Source organism: Pogoniulus pusillus, chromosome 29 (assembly GCF_015220805.1).
Source record: "Pogoniulus pusillus isolate bPogPus1 chromosome 29, bPogPus1.pri, whole genome shotgun sequence".
Lineage (NCBI taxonomy): Eukaryota > Metazoa > Chordata > Aves > Piciformes > Lybiidae > Pogoniulus > Pogoniulus pusillus.
The window spans coordinates 7,560,498-7,583,840 of NC_087292.1; the positions used below are offsets into that span (position 1 = coordinate 7,560,498).

At 41.6% G+C, this 23,343-nt stretch overlaps 1 protein-coding gene across 3 annotated transcripts in view; it reads right to left on the bottom strand.

The window, feature by feature from the left end:
- The window catches only part of SULF2 (sulfatase 2), a 151,706-nt gene extending 134,335 nt beyond the window's left edge, over nucleotides 1-17,371 (bottom strand). Inside the window, exons 1-2 of one of the 3 annotated variants that reach the window (XM_064167569.1) lie at nucleotides 17,272-17,371; nucleotides 6,898-6,986 (exon numbers count right to left, since the gene is read on the bottom strand). The gene's annotated coding sequence lies outside the window, so the exon portion shown is untranslated. Of the gene's footprint in view, nucleotides 1-6,897; nucleotides 6,987-16,757; nucleotides 16,909-17,162; nucleotides 17,182-17,271 lie in introns of those variants that run through there. The other 2 variants (XM_064167570.1, XM_064167571.1) reach the window with 2 other exon arrangements.
- Nucleotides 17,372-23,343: the final 5,972 nt, after the last annotated feature.

A 23,343-nucleotide genomic window follows, 5' to 3' on the forward strand; every position in this document is an offset into this window, starting at 1 on the left:
GCTAAACACCCCCAGCCTCTCCTCACAGGGCTGTGTTCCAGGCCCCTCACCAGCTTTGTTGCCCTTCTTTGGACACACTCCAGCGCCTCAACATCTCTCTTGAATTGAGGAGCCCAGAACTGGACACAGTACTCAAGGTGTGGCCTGACCAGTGCTGAGTACAGGGGCAGAATAACCTCCCTTGTCCTGCTGGCCACACTGCTCCTGATGCAGGCCAGGATGCCATTGGCTCTCTTGGCCACCTAGGCACACTGCTGGCTCATCTTCAGCTGCTATCTACCAGTACCCCCAGGTCCCTCTCTGCCTGGCTGCTTTCCAGCCACTCTGTCCCCAGCTTGTAGTGCTGCTTCGGGTTGTTGTGGCTTTGTTAAATCTCATCCTATTGGCCTCTATCCACCCAGCCAGCCAGTCCCTCTGCAGGGCTCTCCTACCCTACATGAACATACAATCACCCTCTAAGTTTAGAAAAAGTTTTTCCTGCTTCAGCTCTTTGCCTTCTGAGAGTCAAAAAATCCTTGCCCTATTCTAGCAAAACCAGAATCATCCTCACAACATACCAAATGCATCTGTACATCATCATATAAAGCAATTTTAATTGTTGCTGCTTCCGCATATGAAGGTAAAATTGTATCCAAGTCCCATGTGAAACATAGAAAACATTACCTTTCAGTCTTGACTAACCAAAACTTTCCTCTCCCTCAGCTGCTGTACTTTTCTTTTCCTGTATCTTATTCTCATCACAGTTCCTGAACTTAGTCCCCTTCACATCACCTTACAAATCCATACTCAGTAAGGGCTCACAACTACGAACTACCACCCAGCAGAAAGCTTCAGGACTCTGTGCAAAAGCACAATCCAAAGAGGAATGCTCAAAAATTGTTCAAATGGTAAAACAGGTTCAGTGTAGTGGAAAGACACAATTATAGCCAAGAAAATCCATCAAGGATTACTAACAGCAACAGGGCAGGCACAGTACAACTTGTAGAACTTGCCAAGCCAGAGAGACTCCTCAACAGCACACCTCTCTGCACACTTTAGTGCCTGTTATTGGCTGCAATTAGAGACCAAACACTGGGCTTCACAGATCCTTGTCTTGCTATCAGCATGACAAGAGTGGATTAGAGTGTTACCTATCTTCAGTGTCCTCAGTACTATTTTCCATTTTTGAGATTCCTAACTGTCTATTGCTGAAGCAAGCCTATAAAATACATGCTGAGTTATTTTCCAGTCTATGTGGAAACAAACCTAAGTACTTCATTTCAATTATGTTACCATCTTCAGTAAATGCATGATAGGACTGTTAATAAAGCCACCCTAAAACATTAAGTGTTGAAGCAGTTATGCACCATCATTGCCCTATTTAGTAAGGCAGAAGTGGATGACATTTCCCCATCTCCAACTACATAAATATGAACACAGCATGCTACAGTAGCATAGCTACCTGTTTTCTTTTACTATCACTTCAAGAGACCAATTACTTAGACATTGTCACACAAGATGTTCTGAAGAAGCTAAAGCAAATGAAGTCACTCAAGTAGAATTCTAAACCTTGACATATCAGAAGAATTCAGTGAACTACACTGTACTGAAAGTGATTCTGATCTCAGACTTCTTTCTGCAATTTGTGTGCCAAGAATAGGATTACTGTAATCTAGTGATCAAATTCTACTTTAAAAATAAAATGACAGGTTCATATCTGCAGTGAATAGTTTCACCTTGAAACTCTATTTAAGGCTCCTAGCACAAAGAACAGCTGACATCATCTTCCGAGGTTTCCACTTGAAGTGCAATAACTTTTCTGTCAGTGGTTTCTATAGAGCACATGCTTACAAAGGAAAGAGGATAATAAAGAAGAAGTTCAACATATTTTTCCTCAACAAGAGATAATATAATGGAACAAGTAAACTTGGACTATTTCCTTCAGAACACAATGAAATACTAAAGATACACTCAAGCAAGAGAAGTCTGACAGTTATTCTTCCTAAGGCTACTGTAAGAGCAGCAACAGAATGTGGGATCAAAGGTTCAGAGGAAGTTACTTCCTCAGCTGCTGATCTTTCCCTCTGTGTCAGCCAAGGTGAATACAACAAACAACTTGAATGCTGTTTTCCAGTGTAAAAGGCTATTCTGGGTTACAACCTTTCTAGAGGTAGCCCAAGTTCACTTTAAAGTAAGTTAAAGGTAACTCATACAGGACAATATTTCTGCCTTCCCTCCCCACCACTGGTGACGATTCATTTCTTCTGATTGATTCCTCCACTGGAAACATTTCTGCTGCATGTCAGAATAGTGGAGTGCTGGATTACACAACACAATTTTCTGGGAAGCTGACATATGCTCAAACATTTCATTATAATTGACTTGGACTTAACAAGCTTAGTTTGTGTTGTGAAAATAAATCAAAGCTAGACAGATAATTTTTCCTAGTGTATAAGGCTGGGATAGGGAGGAAGAAAAATCAAGGGTATTGCAACCAGTGTAATGTGGTTCAGCATTTAAAAATCCTGATTTGCAAATTAGTTTAATTGTGAGAATATTTCATTGAAATAAAACTGACAGTCAAAAGCACTGAGTCACCAAGAGAAATCAAAGAAAATCAACTTCTGGAATATATTTTAAAAGAGACCAGACATTTCAAAGTCATTTAGCTGTCTTCTACCTGTCAAATCCTCAAATTTTATTTCAGGTTTTGGATTTGTTTGCTTTTTGAAGTCAAAAGCCTAACTAGAAATTCACTAAATACTACACCACATTACCTCTGTGCTCTTTTGGATTTACAATGCATGTGCTAGACACCAGTGTCCACAAGATACTGAAATTTATATAGCTGACCCACATGTCTGCAAAGACTAGGAGCACACTGGGAAATTTGCACCTTGATTTAGGTCTATTTTAAATCAACAATTTTCTAATGGTTTGCAATCTGTCATAGGTAGAAAAAGAACTTCGCTCCTTAGGTCACTAAACTGAACCTTGCCTGTAGATTGCCTTTAAGCTCTTAGTCACACCCTGGTTCTATTGCACACTGCACATCAGGAATTAAAGGCATGGATCATTGTTGACAGTAGACAGATGGATATTTTATTACCCATTATTGATTAGACCTAGAAGGCTTTTGTCAAGAGACTGTCCAATCCATCTAGCTCTTCCAGGCATTCCCAGCTACACCAAGCCATTCTTGCTCCTCTGTGTTACCTGTTTCTCACATTTCCAGAGGTTTGAAACCTGTCACAAATCTCTTCCAGATCTACAAAAATGAAGCTATTCTATCTAGCCTTAGTCTCTAGTGAAACCTAAGGCCAGGACTTATTGTCCCATTTCCAATGAATGAGGAAAAGATAATTCTCTTCCTCTTTACAGGATTTGATGCATCTGAAAGCCCACGTCTTGCCTCAGTCATGCTCTTTCTAAACACAAGCTTTCAGTCTTCCCTCATAGGACATATTTCCCAGGCCATTTGAGAACTCTTGTTACTTAAACCATGTAACTGTGTGTGCAGAAAGGGCCCCTCACTACCAGACGGGGGGAAAAGTTAACTCTACTATTCTTTCTTTCGACCAACATTTGAGCAACTACCTCAAAGCTGCTGAAGAAATTTGACTATCTATATTGGCAGTGTAATTAATTTTTCCATGAGAAGTTTCTGAAACAGTATTTTGCTCATACCCTTGATGATGACATCATCACTTGTCTGCATCTCCTTTTAAAAGTCGTGTTCCTTTATAGGTCACTATTTCTGGATTGATTTCTCTGCTTATTTACAAAACCAAACCTACTGTGACAATGCTTTCAGTGCAAAAGAGCATACATGAAAAATGTGATTTCAGTGGAAACTCACAAATAACTGAGCTGGCTATACATCTGTCTTGCAGCACACACTTCCCAGCTGCCCCCACTGATCAGGCTTTGGGCTACGCTGTGGTGCCATCTCAAAGCACTCAAGTAGCCTTAGAAGACATTTAAAGTCTACTACAAGCATTAATTTAGATTCAGCTAATAGGACCAGACTGGAACTGATGGAAAGAAAAAGACCACAACACACAACTTGGAAGTCAGGTGTTCAGCAACACCAGTCTTGCTCTACAGGGCAGTTTACAGTGCATTGTTTAGCCATGCAGAATATCATCTAACTACATCTTAGCTGATGAAGGGTGAAGTAACTTAGCATAAGCATATGCAAACTACAAGCAAATCATTTAGCTTAATAATTTATAGTTATTATTTCCTCTGCTTTGGATACAAGGTTTCCTTGTCAGATAGGGAGAGTTGCTATTAAATTTTGTCACACACACAATTAAAGCAAAGGAGTAACCCAGCTTATCCATCACAGTAGTCAGAGGAAGCATCAGAAACCTTGGATGTTTCAGCTTTGCTACCATTCCTCTCTGGGTTCTCTAAATAACTTTAACCCTGTAATACACTCATATGCCCCCACATCCCTTTCAAAAAACTCAGCATTATGAATAGACTGCAAGTTCTTTGTTGTCCCTTTCTGCAGGCAGTGCCTTAAGTTATTAAAAAACATTCTTTCTGCTTTGAGATGTCATTCATCAGAGTTGTTGCTTCAGCTCAGCTTCTGCTTGACTGCTCACTCAGTTCCAAAAATTCCTGTAGTGTAAAGGCTGGGTCAACAGTTAGCAACTGCAACACTGCATTATAAACTAGAAAACATTTTTTTTCTGAGGGTGTTACAGTGGCATGAAACATCCATTTTATCTTTAGCCATTTGAAGATACATTTTAAAATAAATCAGTTTCCAGTCAGGAGTCTCAGAATGTCTTTTTTTTTCCTGAACACTACATTCTATTTTTTAATCACAAAATATTCACAGACATTACTTAAGGAGGAAACAAGAGAAGAAAGAAAGATTGTTCTGATAGACAAGTAGGCTGGAGAGAATAAAAAGATAATAACATGAAAGAGGCTGAATTCCTAAATCTTATTTGGACACCTATCTGGTTCCATGTGTAGAGCCCTCTGCTTCCAGTAGAACCAATACAACTTCACCAATCCTTCAACACCCCTTACAAATTTTAAGGGATACCTCTATATGTATTTATTTGTTAAGTGCACAAACCTACATTAATCTGCTGTGTAAGAGTTAATTCTGAGAGGGTGGAGAACCTGCAAACTCCAGACTACCTGTCTCCACAGACCACAGCTCAGCTTAGAGATACCCAAACTACATCATCAGCACCAAGCTTTGCCCAACAAGGTAAATGGAAGCTCTGCTCAGGTCACTAATACAGCTACACTCCTTCCAGCACTGGGGAAGGCTGGATTCCCAGGAGTATCCAAACAACAACGAGGGCAGAGAGGAGCATGCCCAAAATAGCAGAGGGACAGATTATAGTTTAATGTAATGCTGATATTCTCTCTACCACTAAGTTGACTTTTAAGCAGTCATCTTTGTCCCTTCCCCAAGATATTTCAATGCATCTGTGGCAAATGATGAAACAGGATTTGAGGCAGCAGATCCAACGTGAGGATGCTGCATTAGATCTGCACTGGAGATTTTTCTATGCAAGGGAAGTCCTCATTTCTTGCCTTAAAGCAAAACAGGAATGGCAGGGGACTAGAGACAGCCAAGCATCTGGCCTGGAGGTAATTCTTTTAGAAGTTTCTGAATAATAGAAAAAGCCAAGAATCAGACACCTGTCACTCTTAATTCAGTCAAGTTCTGCTGCTGGCTCTGAACCTGCCCTAACAAATTCAGGCAAGAGTATCAGTGACAGGAATAAGAGGCAAGAGCCTTGCTGCTCAACATGAGGCTTAAAATAGCCAGCACTAAGAAACGACTGCCTTACGGCACAGTTGAAGTGAGTCTTCAGGCAAAGAAGGCCTACCCCAGAACTCTAGAAGTTTTAAATCTCATTTCCTAGTGGAATTCACATTGATACCCAACAGGCAGAGGCCATCTCATCTGCAGATCAGAGAGCTGCCCAAGTGTAAACATTATCTTTTGCTCGTGGGTGAAATGGAGCAAACTGGCACTATGCTAGATTCTTGCAAGGAAAGAAAATTTACCAAACAACCTGCAGATACTCAATGCCTTTTACCTTTGTTAGACTAACTGATATTTGACTGAAAAAAGAATCAAAGGACTCCTTGCAAAGAGGCTACTCATGCTTACCCTTCAGCTGCCTGTGTGTTTAAACTGCATTTCCTCCACTCCAAGTTAGCGTCTCTCATGTTGTAAGATTTGTACCCATCTGAACGGGAATCTTTCTGGTAAGAATTCTGCATCCTTAAAAAAGCAGGAGGCTGAAAATCACCTTTAAGCATATATTGTTTCCCTGTTAATTAAGGTGCTTAGGGCTTTCTGCATTGAAGATTTTATTAGCATTTAGAAGTAAATTTAAGTTTCTAAAAGACTAGACCACGCTGAAAGATGACTGTGATACAATCTCCTGCACTCTTCCCAAGATGTGTGATGTCCATGTACCTCCTCATTAACCTTACACATATTTTTACATTAGTGCAATGGGTATGAGAATTTCAGAAGTTACCTGGAACTCAGACCCCCTGTAGCTCCTCAAAATCACAGCAGAAATTGAAGATTAAGTACTTGAGAATAATCAGAAAGTTCTCCTACAGAAACTCTTCAGGCAAAACACTTTCAGCGGTATACAACAGGATTTACAGCACTGCATTACTTAATATCTCATCATAATTATTCATTGAATGCAAGAACTTCAGACATTGCCTCTTCAAAATGATTTTAAATAAACCATCAGGAGATAGAAATGAAACAGATTTTTTTTTTTTTGCATTGTGATTATAATGGCTTTTAATTAAGTCAGCCTTGTACTCTTGCATCTCATCATTATTTTGCAGATACATTTGCAATAACTCAAGTGTTATAAACACATTTTGTTATGAAGAGTGAAAACATACCTAAGAGAAGGGGATTAAACACTTCCACTGCCACGTCCTCCACAGCATGCCATTCTCAGTCTGGCAGCATCAGCCAGGTAAGCAGAACCCTAACACAAAAAGACAAAGAATACTCAGACTATAGCATCACTTTCAGGGTTCTTTAGCAGCTCACTTAAGTCTTTCAGTGAGTAAAGAGTTCTCTGCTTTCTTAAATGTATTATCTTAAAGCACCATCTCTGAACTCTTCTGGAGCCTCTCTCTTCTCTATTCTGCAAATCAAGTCCTTGCTTTTGTACTGCAACTTTACTAATTCAGTGTTTTTGAAGTTTAATTCCACAAGTGAAGTGACTGTTGCAGTAGCTTCCTAGTAAAATTCTAGTACAGAAATACATCTGTAGCACAAAAGGAGCAAGATACTAGAAATAGTCAAATTCAGAGTGACAAGAAACAGAACTGGAAGTAGTCTGCAGTCCGTCACAGAATGGTTGAGCTTGGAAGGGACCTCTGAATGTTACCTGGTCCAGTCTCTCTGCTCAAGCAGGGCCATCCCCAAACTGGTTGCCCAGGATCATGTCCAGGCAAGCTTTTAAATATCTCCAAGCAGAGGAACGCCATATCTCCTCTGGACAGTCTGTGCCAGTGCTCAGTCATCCTCACAGCAAAGAACTGTTTCCATACACTCAGACAACACCTCGACAACACCTCATGTGTTTCAGTGAGCATGCACATTAGTGAGCATTACAGAGAAAAGCCTGGCTCTGCCCTCTGTGTGCCCACCCTTGAGGTAGTTATCTGAAGGCAAGAAATCCCCACAGAGCAGAGCCCTGCCTTCTGTAAGCTCAGCCTTGAGCATCCTAATGGCCATGGAGTGGATTTTCTCCAGTTGGTTCATCTCTCTCTCATATGGGTGAGATCAGAAGTGTATGCAGTACTCACAGAGGCAGCCTTATCAGTGTAGAATAGATGGGAAGGATCACATCCTTTGATAATCCTCCCAGCATAGTCCAAGGTAACATTAGCTGCTTTTACTGTCAGGGCAAATTGCTGTTTCAACTATTGTTAGCCCCTTTAAGCTTTGAGCGACACAGCTTCTAGATTTCCCAATTACAGTTTGCTCTTCAGAGAGCAGAGACAAGGACTGACATTGAAGTCCAAGGACAACCAAAACACTTATGGTTTCCTTGAGTCAACAATCAAAATCACCCTAGCTTTAAGAAGCAGATCACCCATGGGGTTTGGATTGTTTGGGGTTTCTTTTTTGGTTGGTTTTGGTCTCTTATTTGTTGTTTTGGTTGGTTGGGTATTTTTGGTGGGGTTGTTTGTTTGCTTTTATATTAAAAAGCCTCATAAATTCTGGCACTCCCTAAGAATGCTGGTTTTTACATGAAAAAGCTCCAGCATGGCTAGTGAATTGCTAAACATTTCCAGGGTAGCCATTTAAGCATTTCTCAGAACATCTGAATCAAAAAAATACATAACATGAGAAGGATCAGACACCCAAGGCAGGAAGTGTCATTCTGTATCCTTTTGAATAATCTACTTGAAATTTCAAATTTACCTAAGGTAGGTGGGAGGAGAGAGAAAACCAAAAGCAAAAGCCAAATAGTACACAGTATGCAGCTGAAACTAACAACTAACTCTACCAGAACTGTGGCAAAATAATGGAAACTCCCAGCTAGCCACTGTGGTAGCCTTTTGTTCTAACAAATTAGATATTCCTTTTGCTTTTCACAACTCACTCAGTAGTCTTGTCACAGGAACATTGGTCAAGGCTCCACATGGAGACAGCACACCCACTGGGTTTTGAGACTGGCCCTATGAGTCAGGCACTGGGTTTCCAAGCATCAGTAGCTCCCAATAAGCATCTTGAATGCTCCAATTGCTGTCTCATCATTGTGGCTGCAATGATGCACATGTGCAAGACTAATGGAAGTACACATATCAACATGATAATGTTGATTCCTAAGCCTTTACCCTGAGGTCCAAGAGATCAGTAAAATTCAGCACACAGATGATGAAAGAAACAGAACTCCAGCACAAACTACTGAGCATTAAAAAACTTTCCTGGCTGGCAAGCTGACTTAATGTTGATTCAGACAGGAGTAACATAAATATTCTTACCTTGCAGTTCAACTGCTAACAGAAAGTTTTCAACTTACATATTTCATATGCACACACAGAAAAAGTGGAAGTACTGCAAAGAGTTTATTTTTTATCCTAGAGAGAACACCTGTGTTTCAACTATTCTCTTCCAGATTGTAGATTTCTTCTACACACACATTTTTTCTTTCCTTAATATTGTATCAAGCATCATTAGAGGACAAGAACCTAAAATACTGCACAAATATGCATATTTATATAAGCTGCAAACTAGGAACGGTACTAGTGTCTCTGTTGTAAGAAATCTTGACAATTAGTATTTAAGATGCAACAATGCTCCCACTCAAATTATCCAGTAACATAACTTTTAGGTTCTTACCACCCCTATCACTATGCTGATTCTGGCCTCAGCTAGTTTTAAACTGACTTTGTTGATATTATCAGCAGCCTGAACATAAGCAAGGGCTATAAAACGAAGAAGATGAATCTCTTAGCATAGAAGCATAGCTTTTTCTGTTGGGAAAACATCTAAGATCACTGAGTCCAGCTGTGGTTCTGTAACACCCAGCTCTGCCACCACAGCTGCACTGTGTACCAGGAACATACAATCAGAAATACAGATATTCAATCACACAATTTCACAGTATAAACAGAGTCATCCCAGTAGTGACACTCAAAGATTGAAAAATCAAGTCTAACTGAATTTAGTAAAAACTACAAACCTAAAAGAAGTTCTTCATAACTTGATTTCCATTAATGTACACAGCAGAAATACTTCTAGCATCTCAAAAAACACTCAACACAGAATTCTGTACAGATTAAGCAGGTAGCTGATAAAAGAAGTTAATTCCAAGATTTTGTTCATTTCAAACTTATACTTAACATTCACTGCTACAACTCTGCTGAACACTCATGGAAGGATTAAGGGGTTTTAACAAGTACCTACACTTTCTGAATAACGTGTGGGAAGCACCAGATATTTACATCTCAGCAATCCAATCAAGTACAACCTGATCACAGAGGGCTGATTCAGAGAAGAAAGGATCACTGGAGTTCAGCCAGCCTACGCTTTTGCTCCATGGGAGAAAGGTGGTTTGTAGAGATCTTCTGTGACATCTGCCCAACCTGTTAAGCTTCTTACAAGGTTTCAGTGTTACTGGGTACTCTACTCCTGTTCTTTGAAATACAGTATGGAAGATGACCGAGTGCGCCTCACAAATACAAACACCTACTGCATGCTCATACTGCAAGCTTATTATAAGGATCCCACACACAGCAAACTGTCTTCTAAGGGGGCAAACGATAAACCACAGGTTTTCTCACTCTTAGGACTGACAAGGAATTCTTTGGCTTGTCCTCCAATTCCAGGAGACTAATCCAATTTTCCATCATTGGGGTAATAATTGTTCTAGCTCATAAATAATTTTACTTTTTTCCTCTATTTCTCCTAGGAAGGAGCCTTGAGGAGGAAAAAACACTTATATTTGACAGCTCCCAACAAAATGGGAAGAAAAACAGACCTTCCATCTCTACAAATATTGCCAAAGACTTAAATGAGGGAAGTGTTTCATTTAAGGCTAAGCTTTTCAGCATTACTGGTGCCAAAGTGCTCTGTCCACCTCCTGGCACCAAGTACTCATGGAGCACATATGACACTTTCTTGCATAAAACTTGCCAAATTCAGGTTCTGTTCTCATGGTCTCTCTACTTTTTCCACAGTTCAGTAAATGCTTGTTTAAAAATCAATGTCTTTACTTTCTTGGGAAGATTCTGCTCTGCTGGAGAACATTTTCTTCCTTAAAAGCCCTGTTCCTGAATTAGACTACACAAAGTTCAGTATCCAGCAGTACACCTCAGATGCATCCAAATAACTAACAGCCAAGCACAATCTGGTATGACCACAGTTATCACAGCACACATGACACGACACGTCTTAATAGCCTGGGAATCACAGCCTAGAAAGGTCAGCAAGAATTCACACCCAAGAACAGAAATATCAGACATTCCAGTCAATGGAAGTGATCGGTTCAGTTTTGAAACATCTTCAGTAATTCTGCAACATTAGAGACATAGAATGCACTGGGTTAGAAGGAACCTCTAAAGGTCCTCTAGTTCAACTCCCAGTCACTATCTGCAAATCAATCTTCCAGAGGAAGTGAAAGATACTGTTGCTAGATAATCAAAGTTTTATCTGCTAGTCATTTAAAAGTAGGGGTTTCTTTTAAATGTAACTGTTATTTGTTTGCTTGCAACATCATTATTCTACCAAAGATTAGCTAGAAAGTTTCAAAGTCTCTGAAAACTACTGCAACTGTCAGAACGACAGGAGTAACTGGTAAGTCTGTTTGGCTCTTTTTAAACTGCAGTGATATCACAAGGTAAAGGCAAGCTGAGCTCACAATTTAGCTTTATTGTTCAACAGCAGAGCAACTGCAGCCATTGATTTAACAAGATGAACACAGGCGTTAAGCACAGCACTCAGTTACACTTCAAAACATGATATGGAAGACGGGAAATTTACTCACGAATGGCACTAAGTTATAAGCTACTGCAAATGCATCACACTCAAGTTTTTCCTTTTTGAAGCTGGTGGTGTTAGTACTCCAACCAGACACTACAAATCCTTACACAGCTACAGACAGGAAGAGTAAATCACAAGGAAACTAGATTAAGCCTTTCCCTAAGCCACAGTAAATGCATTCATCAGTTGACAGGCAAGTTTGTATTACATGTAGTCATCTGATGGAAAGGGACTTAACATGTGAGCCCCTACTTTAATCTCTTGCATAACAGCTCATTTAAAAACTGAAGTAAAGCTGTTAATAATAAAAACATAAGAGACTCAAAATTATCCAGAAGATTATAGAAGGAGTTAATTGAAGCTACAGCATTTTTTTTTTACTGTGTACTGCTGAAATACTTGCCTAACAAAACAAGGACAACCCTCGATTCAACAGCAGTGCCCGAAACAAAGGAAGAGACATCAAGATGTGTGTTAAGTATGTAAAACAGTCTCCAGCATTCTTTATGGATGTGAAAAAAATATAACGAATCCTTCATTGCTCAGAGGGAAAATTTTTGTCTTGCCAGAGGACAGATTTCCAAAGAATGATATTTATATTTTCCTACAACCTGTAATTTCCACATTTATCATTTGTCAGGGCCCAAAGACCTTTTACCACACAGAGAATGTTTGCATATGTTTAATGATCCTTTTTACCAAACAAATGTCACATTTTGAATGAAGAAATTAGTTAATATCACTGAAGTTGCTAATTTAACAGCATTAATATCACACTGTGAACAGCTACAGAACCTTCAGGGTCTTGAATCACATAGCTAAGCTCTACTGGTTGTGAGTTTGTCCCCCAGCAGTCAGTGCTGAGAAGATAACCCATGAAAATATCACATGCAAGGAAATTCAATAAAACTTTTAAAGATTGCTTTGATTCTTAGTTAGACTACCAGACAAGTGTGACTAAAGATAGATCATTTGATAGAGATTTAGAGGTGCTAATTGGAATTCACTCATCTGCACTTGTACAGCTGCCTCCACTTTTATCAGCATGCTCAGAGTTGGAGCAGTCAGAAAAGAATCCAAGTGGAATACAGAAACCATTGCATCATTATATGCTGGATGTACAGCAAGATCCAAAGATTTACCCAGAAAATTGGATGGCTGAAGACAAATTACTGTAGGTGAACCTGGCTAGGAGGTTGGAGTGGATGATCTTCAGGGGGTCCCTTCAACCCCTACCATTCTGTGAACTGACATCACAGTGTTGTCTTCAACTGAGGCGGTGCCTCTTCACCCTTATGTACACACACAAGTGAGTCAAGAGTGCAATTCATTTCAGCACATTCACAATCCTTCCCACATAGTACAAGATAACCTAAGTTCTTCAGTGCACTGAATCTATCTGTTAAACTGGACAGTCACAATCTGTGACTCAGTCAGAGGTGGTCAGGGCCATCAGATAACGGCAAACATTGTTTACAGTATTTCCTACCTCAAGGATCAGTTATTTCACCCATTCACAATGACTGCTGCCTAAGATCTCCAAATAAAGCAGGTAATTCAACTGCTTTCTTTCTGGGAATCTTAAATAAGGTGCTGCCTATTTCTAAATGGAAGATGTATTTCTGCAGCAAAGGGACTCCATCCAATATTTATATTATTTCTTGTGAAATGGGGAAATATCTGTAAATAACAAAAGTAACTACCTTCATTTTAGACCATTATATGCAGATTAAAAACTACTCTGCAGCCCAATACATTTTCTTTTGACAGTCTTTTCTAACAATCCATTAAATGTGGCTAATTAGCACTAGCAATTACACAGCAAAAATTTCCATTTCACCACGAACTGCTTAAATTCATTGAGCTGTGAGCTGCTAACTTGATTTTACTGTGGACAGTGAACCAATACTAGAAAAAACAGGCAAACTGAAATCTAGAACAAGCAGACGTCAGCTACAGAAAAAAACTTCTACACAAGCCAAAGCAGAGAAAAAACGTCACTGCTATACAAGAAGGTTACAGATGTCAACACGCCACATATAAATACTTCCTCATCATCATTTAGTTACCTCAGTTCATTGTGCATAGGTTTAGATGGCAATAAGATTTGCCTTAGGGACTGTATCTGAGTAACAAAGGTTCCAGGCATAAAATAGGGTACTGTAAAACTAGAAGTCATCTCTGCTTTATGAATCCCATTCAGCTTTACAGACAGCTCCACCCAATCAAAATTTCCTAGGTTCTGCTGATGCATCTTTCACACTTGTTCATTTCCTACCACAGCTGAACTGCAGAAAGAAGACACTATTTCAAAGTCTTTAATTGTTTTCTCACCAAGATTTGGATGATAAAACACACACACACATCTGTGTACATTTTACACTTCTACACACATAGGTCAGTCTAAGTTCAACTGCTGAACTACTGCAATCACTTCTGAAAGAAGCCAAAACTAACAAACACCTTACCCCAGCACCTACACAACCGTGGTAATAAAGAACTGTGATACAGACCACAGCAGATGTTTTGATGCAAAGACCAGATCAATGTGTGCATAAGGGACCCCATGGCAGCTGCACAATACCAGCACATATTTCACCTGTTATGAAAACACAAGAACTTAAGTACAGCTCCACACAAGGAAAAAAGATGAAAATTTCCAGTCAGTGAGCCATTCTTACTGTCTCAAAAGCAATGCTTCTTTGGACACTGCCTCTTGCCCAAGACCTTTACACCTGCAGCATCTGTATTTGCACAAGGGCATAATTACATACAGTATTGATACAAATCTGAAGTACTATTTTTATGCAACTCAGATGTTTTTACAGATCTTTTCCCCCCTCTAGGAAGTGCAGCTGCTAATTAGTTGAAATGTTCCTTATCCAACCTGCATTATCATTCCAGAATTTCTCACCACATACCATCGGGGTGAAGGGTGGAGCATGGTAGAGAGGATGGGCAGCAGAGACACAGTTGCTAACAACAAACTATACTGTGAAACTCAGATCATTTCCAGCAGTTAGGAAAAACTCAAGTTCATAAGAGACTAACGCTACAGAAGAGGTGAAGAAACAAAGCAAAACAAAAAAGCCAAACAAAATAAGCACCCCTTACTGCAGCTTCTCAGGTTTCAAATGAAATCATGGCTTGTACTGGAATGAACCCAAGATCCTCTCAAAAACACAAGTATAGTGGAACATCCAATTTTATATTGGTAATGTAGGCCTGTATCTCAGTCTCCATCATGTCCACTTCAGCCTGGTACATTAGCCCAGCAAACTGATAAAAAAGGAGAATGCGTTTTGTCAAGGATAACGTAGTGGACAACTTTAAAGACTGGCCTTACCTACTCTTCATGGAAGCTGACAAAGGCATGGAACATTTTTCACAAAAGTATGACCTCACCAACATCTTTAACCTAAATTCTCTGATGGGCTTCTAGCAGCTCTTGTTCTCACACTGACTCGATTCTGAACTTCACAACAAGACTACGTCTTCAGGTGGATGAGGAAAGGATAAGGAGAGGGAGAAAAAGAGGAAAAAATATCTTGTCCTTCTGAGGAGGTTCAACTATTTGGAAAATATTAGTAACATTTTGTGCTCTCTACAGAACAAGAAGTTAGAGCCGTCAGTAGTTTTAATTCACTACTTCTAAAAACAATGTTGAAGGGAAGATAAATTCACACCGTTTCAAAGTTGTACAGTTCTTAGAGATATTAAATCTAGCACCTCAAGAAACACATATCTGCTATAACAAGTATTTGTTTTATTCCATCACCACCTTTCTCATTCACAACAGAGAAGGATCTCACTGATACCTAAATCAATTCCACTGGCAAATTTGATTATCATCAAGTCCACGTGATTTTTTTGTGTGTAGATCAGCAGCCGTAATTATTTTCACCTGGGAAAGTGTTCAACAGGAGGTCACAACAGTAGACTACACAGACATCCTTAAAAACAAAAACATCAAGCCATAGCAAAACATCATCTATTCCAACTTAACATTTTATCAATTAAACAATATTAGCTAATATTCTACCTGGGTAGAGACCCCCCACATTTTCCTATCCATTTATAAGGAGTGATGAAAGACCTGGTACCAAAAGACCAAACAAATTAAGATGGTTTTACAGAGCAAGAGTAAACACTGTCAAGGTGGAAACTACCTGAAATAAGCTCCTTACAAGGAATCTAAAGCAGAAAAGAGCTGCTATGTAGCCAGAATATGTGCACATCAAAAAGGGGAGCTTGCAAATACCAAGGTCCAAGGGAAAAAAATAATAAATCTGTTAAAAACCTAAAAAAAAACACTATACTTTCTGAATGAGGCTAAAACAAACACATACAAACCTTTCCACACTCAAGCCACAAAACATCTCTAACAGGAAAATCCCACGAATTCCATGACTTGTGTTGAATAGAGTCCAGAGCACATTGCTCCCAATTGCAGATTAAAAATAAAGCTGTGTCTTTTACACTGTCTCCCCACCCCCTAAAACCATGCAGAACAGTTAAAAACCGGGAAAGACAGTAAGGAGGCTAGTTTAGTTATCAAGCAGCACTCATTAAGTTTGACTGCTGCAGGACACGTTACGCAATGCAAGGATCAACCAAATGCTATGAATAACGTTGGCTTGGAAGACCCTTATAGCATGTTTAATTAAAACTACACTCTTGCACAGGTCTTTCACTTCCCCTAATGAGAGGTTCAAGAAAAACACTGAACATCAGCAGGAACAAACTACAGAAAAGTATCTTTATGTAAATTACTTATATTTAGAGAAGGAAGGTGCTGTTATGCATACAGCTAACACTACAATAGTTTCTCCAGTTGCATCCTTTGGAGATAGTCTAGTGCCTAAGTTCTTAAAGCATGGCCCACCGCCTTTACCCCCCTCACATGCATTGAGCATAAGAACTATTGCACTGCTGATCAATGATGGAATGCAGCTGACACCACACCAGCTAAGGGGCTTTTCACAACCTCTGTGACGGCATAAGGCGTTCACCATTAATAGCGAGAGATTACTCACTGATATGGTAAAAGTGAATTAAAAACACCAACAAATTCTGCCGTAGCCTACCGAACGTAGCGTTAGCCACAGAAAAGCAAGGACATACATGCATGCACTCAAGTTTGCAGACTGAAGAAAGCAAAGGAGGCGACACGGCCACTGCACCTCTGCACAGCTTCACGTCCATACATAACACTTCAAAAGGAGAACAACGACAGGCTAATTAGAGACCTACTTACTACTCTAACACGTCTTTGCGTGGAGCCCTGCAGCCTTCAGTGCCACTGAACAGCCCAGCACAGGAGTAGGAAGTTTTCGGCTCAGCTCGTGTCAATTTCCAGCTCAGCCACTGCCTCACTGCATGACCTTGGGCAAGTCACTTTCCCCGCACCTTACCTCCCACTTGACAGGGCTGCAGTGAACACCGAGACAAAAACTCGGGAGTCACTATTCACCACCACCGGCTCTACACTGGCGAAACTACAATAGAAAGGGAGTGAGGAAGGCGACTGGGAGTGCAGGGTGCCTTACAGGTGATAAAAATCTCCTCGACACTGACTCAGCCTCCCAACTGGGAGAGGATTTCCCCCCACTCCTTTCACGTTTCCCTGCTGCACGGGCTAAACCGGAGAAGAAGCCAGCACCTCCAGCTCGCCGACCTCAGCACACGCTGCAGCCCGGAGCGAGCCCCCCGGGCCTCCCGCCCGCCCCTGCGGCCCCGGCCCGACCGCGCACGGAGGCGGCATTACTTACAGCCCCCGCCAGACGGAACCCTCGCAGGTGGCGCGGAGCTGCCGGCGATCAGCGGCTAGGAAGCAGCTGGCTCCCCGGGGCGGACGTCGCCCAGCACCCGCGCGGGAAGAAGGCGCGCAGGGCGGGCAGCGCGCGGGGCTGGCTGCGCGAGGGGGCTGCGCTGCGCTCCCCTCCGCGGGGCCGCGCAGCTCCGGCCGCTGCTACCGCGCTCCCTGCCGCGGGCCGGCTCCCTCTCGCCCTTCCTCCCGCCCGGCCCGCGCCGCCGGCCAATGCGGGCTGCGGCCAGGAGCCGGCTTTAACCATCTGTTGCGAGGCGCCTCCTCCCAGCGCTGCCGCCTCCCTTGCCGGGGGGGCTGCCGCCCAAACACCCCGCCGAGGAGGAGGGGAGCCAGGAGAAATCTCTGGCCACCCTCCTCTCGAGACGGCTGTCCTCCTCAGTGCTCTGCTTTCCTCACTCTCTGCCGCTTTCCCCGTGCAGCACCCTTCAGCTTCCTCCCTGCCGGGCAGGCAATTTCCTACAGACCCTGTGATACTGTGTGATACTGCGATACCCCCTCCCCGCTGGGGGATGAGAAAACAGGAGCATGCCTGAGCTGCACCGCCCCGCGCAGTCCCCCTCGTTGGGAGTACCAAGTGGGGCAACAAAGGATGCATAGTGTGTGCAGCCCGTGAAAAATCAGTGCATGTGGGGGCTCATCCTTCTCAGGTTGGTAAAAAGCAAATCTTGGTCTCATTAACACCTTCCCACCTGGTAACTGGGGTTCCACACACGGGGGGTCAGGAGGTGGGCGGTGGTAGTGCCCGGAGAAACACGCCTTATGCCGCTTCAGTGGGCGTGAACCAGGGTAAAACCTCTGTTCAGACTTGGACATCTCCTGTGGAGAAGCTGTTCTGAGAGTCAAAAGTCTCTTTCAGTATTTAGTACTTCCTGAGTTTCAGCCTCTGGCATTGCTAATTTGAAGGCTTTTCCTACAAACATGAGGACAGCCTAGGTGCAGAGTCCCTTATTTTGAAGCTTGATCTCCACACCAGGTGATAGTGGTTTAGCTGTTTGCAGTGCATGTGCAAGCATTCCTGCAAACAGAGCCATAGCTCCTGGTTAACTTCTCTTTTCATGTTAATAATTTCCTTATTGCAGATCTCACAGATCGTGCTTTTTAATCAGATATTTTTCTAGTTAGCTGTCCACAGAAAAATCCAGGGAATGAGAAGCAATCTTTATTCCAACAATTGCCAGGGTAACATTTCTACGAAGATGTGTCAAGAAAATGATGCAAGTTCTTCTCAGCTCCCAGTGACTTCATGTGACAAAGCTGTCTCGAGATGCATGCTGTGAAAAGGAAAAAAACTGGACACCTGTTGCATGTGTTAGCACAAGTTCTAAATTTTGTTGTTGTTGTTTGTTTGAAAGTGTCATGTTCTTATTTATAACTAGAAAACAGCCATTAAACTATGGGTTTAAAACCAGAGTACAAACCAGATACGGTTGGCAGGGCTGGACATGTTATTATGCAGATTTTAATGTTATCTTTTTTCATTGATGTAGATTGATAGAATGGTTTAGGTTGGAAGGGATCTTCAAGATCATCTAGTTCCAACCCCCTGGGCAGGAGCATTTTCCACCAGACCAGGTCACTCAAGGTCTCATCCAGCCTGGCCTTGAACACTTCCATGACCTCTCTGGGTAACCTGTTCCAGTGTCTCACCACCCCTGTTGTAAAGAATTTCTTCCTAATACTCAGTCTAAATCTCCACTCATCAAGTTTTGACCCATCCCCTCATGTTCTGTCGCTACAAGCCCTTGTAAAAAGTCCCTTCCCAGCTTTCTGGTAGGTCTCCTGCAGGTACAGGGAGACTGCTCTAAGGTGTCCCTGGAACTTTGTTTTCTCCAGGCAATACAGCCCCAACTCTCACAGCCTATGCCCATAGGGGACAGTTTTCCAGCACTCTGATCATCTTCATGCCCTTCTCTGGACTCATTCCAGCAGTTTGATGTCCCTCTTATGCTGAGTCACAAGGGCTGAGGTCAATACTCCAGGTGAGGTCTCACAAGAGCAGAGCAGTGGGGCAGAATCGCCTCCCTTCTCCTGCTGGTCGCACTGCTTGTGACCTGTGCACAGCCCAGGGCATGGTTCGCCTTCTGGGTGCAAGTGCACATTGCCAGCTCATGTTGAGTTTTCACAGACTGACACCCCCAAGTCCTTCTCCTTGAGATTCCTTTTGAGCCACTCCTTGCCCAGCCTGTATTTGTGTTTGGGATTGCCCCTGCCCAGGTGTAGGATCTTGCACTTGGACTTGTTGAACTTCATGAGGTTGACTTGGGCCCACTTCCGCAGCCTGTCCTAGTCCTTCTGGTTGGATCTCTTCCTTCCAGCATGTCAACCAGGCCACACAGCTTGGTGTTACCCACAAACTTGCTGGGGGTGCTTCAGTTCCACTGTCCATATCACTGACAAAAATGTTACACAGCACTGGTCCAAGTACTGAGCCCCACCTGTTTTTTTCTGGAGCTTGGGTGGTACAGCTGGAGCCCTTGCATTGAACACTGAGGCAAAGTAGTTGCTGCACATCTCAGCCCTCTCTGTATCTGTCATGACCAGGTTTCCAGTCTCCTATTGAAGCAGCCCCACATCTTCCCTAGCCACTTTTTTGTCCCTGATGTACCCGAAGATGTTCTTCTTGTTCCATTCTATGCCTCCAGCCAAACTTAATTCTGTCTGTGCTTTTGCTTTCCTAACCTGATCCCTGGCTGACACATATGTTATCTGTAGCTGGATAGCCTTGTAATGAAATTAATCACATCTTTTTAATTAAAAAAAAAAAGAATAATTATTTATAGAAATAAAATTGACTACCTGTATTCCATACCAATGATGTTATAACTTGGCTTGTAAATAGTACAATGTGTTACTCCAAACAAACACTTTCAGAGATGGGATGCATTTCTTCCCCACTAGGAATGCTTTCTTTGCATTAAGGGATCTCAAGGCAGCTGAGATTTATCACATTATTACAAAAAGTCTCAGATACTCAACCCTCCAAATGAATGAAACTTTGTCCTCATGTATGTACGTGGCATGCCTATAAATCTGAAGGGAGAATTTATCATTAAAAGATATTTTAAAGGAATGGTTTCTATAGTCATAATTACTGGAATGACAAATTAGCTAGTGAATCTTCCATTAATCTTACAAAGCTCAAGCCTGAGTTATTCCCATGTATATTCTAATCAAGGCTCAGATATAATAATTTTGAGATATTTTTCTGACATTGCTACAAGGTTTTGTCTTACTGCTCTAAGAATGTTGATCTTACTGACATTATTAATGCATAGATATTCCATCTAATAGCTTAAACCAGTTGTCCAAATATATGCATAAAAAGAAGCTCTTCACTTGAGTGCATTGCATACTGTCATCAATTACAGAAGGAGAAGAGGAGGCTCAGGGGTGATCTTATTACTGTCTACAACTACCTGAAGGGGCATTGTAGCCAGGTGGGGGGTGGCCTCTTCTCCCAGGTAACCAGCAATAGAACAAGGGGACACAGTCTCAAGTTGTGCCAGGGTAGGTATAGGCTGGATATTAGGAAGAAGTTCTTCACAGAGAGAGTGATTGGCATTGGAATGGGCTGCCCAGGGAGGTGGTGGAGGCACCGTCCCTGGGGGTCTTCAAGAAAAGACTGAATGAGGCACTTAGTGCCATGGTCTAGTTGATTGGATAGGGCTGGGTGCTATGTTGGACTGGATGATCTTGGAGTTCTCTTCCAACCTGGTTGATTCTATGAGATTCTATGAAATTCTATGAAAATTCTAAGGCCAAAAATAAAGGGTTGTTGGAAATAGAAGAACCCATGAGCACACAACTTAGATGGCACTTCAGAATGTGATTTAATTGCCATGGTTAGGTTGACAATGGCACTTAATGGTTTTAGAGATCTTTTCCAACTGAAACAATTCTATGATTTAAGTGCCTCTAAACCAATGAAAATCGTAGTGTCATAGAATGGATGAGGACAAAAAAGAGTTTAGAGGTCATTTAATCCAACTCACAACTAGACTCAGCTATTAAGGCCTCATCAAACCTGCCTTTGAACACCCCCAGCATGGAGGTATCCACAGCCTTCCTGGGCAGCCTGTAACACCTCACCACCCTTGTACTGAAGAACTTCTTCCTAAGTCTAAACCTCCCTCAGCTTAAAACCGTTCTCTTTTGTCCTGTTGCTAGACACCTTTATGGAAAGTCCTTCTCCAGCCTGCCTGCAGGATCCCTTCAGGTATTGGAAGGCAACGATAAAGTCCTCCCAGAGTCTTCTCTAAGCTGGATTGTTCAGTTGAACAAGAAATCTTGGTGGAATCCCAAAGCATATAGAGGTAAGTGGTGTCTCAGTCCACTGCTGTAGTAAACACTGCTGTTAAATGCAAAAATGTGTGCCTTAAGTTTCCAGTTAATGTTTCTCTGTGAAGCCTTTTGTTTCACAAATGAGAGGACTGCTGCAGAGGCAGCTGCTTACCTTTTATAAAATCAGTATTCTTTCCCCTGGCTCATTACAGTTTGCATTACTATTTGTATAGACTGAAAACATGACACGTTTTGCATGCATAAGTCGTCAGTGTCCTGCATGTCATGGATGCAATTAGGGCAAGATTTCAACAGGCCAGCAACATGCTATCAATTCAGGGGCTTTCTTCTGTGTTTTCACTTGCTGCTGTCTTTGTATGTGACCTTGGGTTATTCGCTGAACATGCCTGTGAACCATTGTTTTATCTGTGAGATCTGGGATGATCATACTTGAAGAAGTGCACTTTACTAGTAATAATATTTTGTGAATTTCTTTACTTGTAACGAATTAATATAAAACATGTTTGAACACAGGCATCCAGTCATACAGCATAGTATTTTCTCCTGCTTCGTTCTAAGCCAGATGTGCTTCTCAGTCTATAGTGCTTAAAATGAGGTTTAAAATCTAGGCAGCACCTTTTGTCAAATCTACAAACATCTTAAAATCATCAAAGATGTTCTGTGAAAGCTTTTTAGAGAACAAGCCGATTTTTCCAATCAGTTAATCAGTCCTGTTCAAGTGTGTGTAGAGGTAAAGCTGCAAGCAATTATAGTTCAGGAGACCAAAGACAGGGAGAATTAACAGTTTTCCACAGAGTCTGTGATAAAGAGTACTGTATCCCTGAAAAGCTCTATGTTTTCTTCATGGAAAAAGAGATTGCAGCACCTAATTATAACACTGCAATGAGACCTCCAAGAAAACTATTCAAAAACTATCTTGGTGTGGTTTCCCTGTGCAGCAGGTGTTCGTCATCACAGTAAGCTCAGAAAACATCTCTTGCCATTCCCACACTACGTGTTTGCACTAAGAATTTTGGTTTTAGTAGGTGCTTTCGAGTCACTCCCCGCAGAAGATTGTGTGTGCATGTTGCGTGCAGTTACCCTATAACTTTCTTCCCACATCTTTGCTTCATGCAGAGTTGAGCTAAATGTGATCTGTTAGGCTGACACTCTCAGTAGTTAAAAGTATTGATATGCATTAGCTGCAATAATCAAATTTTTTAAATCCCTAATGTCTTAGAAGAGCCATTAACCTTAATCAATCCAGCACATCTGATGGTGCTTGCCAACTGCCCTTTTCTAAATAAAGACATATTGAGTTACATTAATAGCATTAAATCTAGCGTGAACACAGAAACAGACCCTAAGATCCAAATAGTGCAGACTTGGGCCACTGATTTAATTCCAGATTTTGCAGCAGGCTGTTCTCTGAAACGAAGCAGCCAAAGCCATGAAAGTGGAACTTAGCATATGAGTGCACAGACAAAGTTTGAATTTAAACCCCCTCTTTTGTACATGTGCAATATGTTAATTTCCCAGTGGAAAAAAAACCCTTGGGATTGAATGAACTAATCAGAAACATACCTTGGAGCCTTAGTCATGAATCATTTGCTCTGCTACAAAGACAAAGCAGATTTTTGGGTATGTTGTCACTTTTTATAAACTGTTGAAAGCTGGGGGTTGTTTTGTTTTGGTCATATGCCAGTCATGACTCAGGATCTGTTATGGAAAT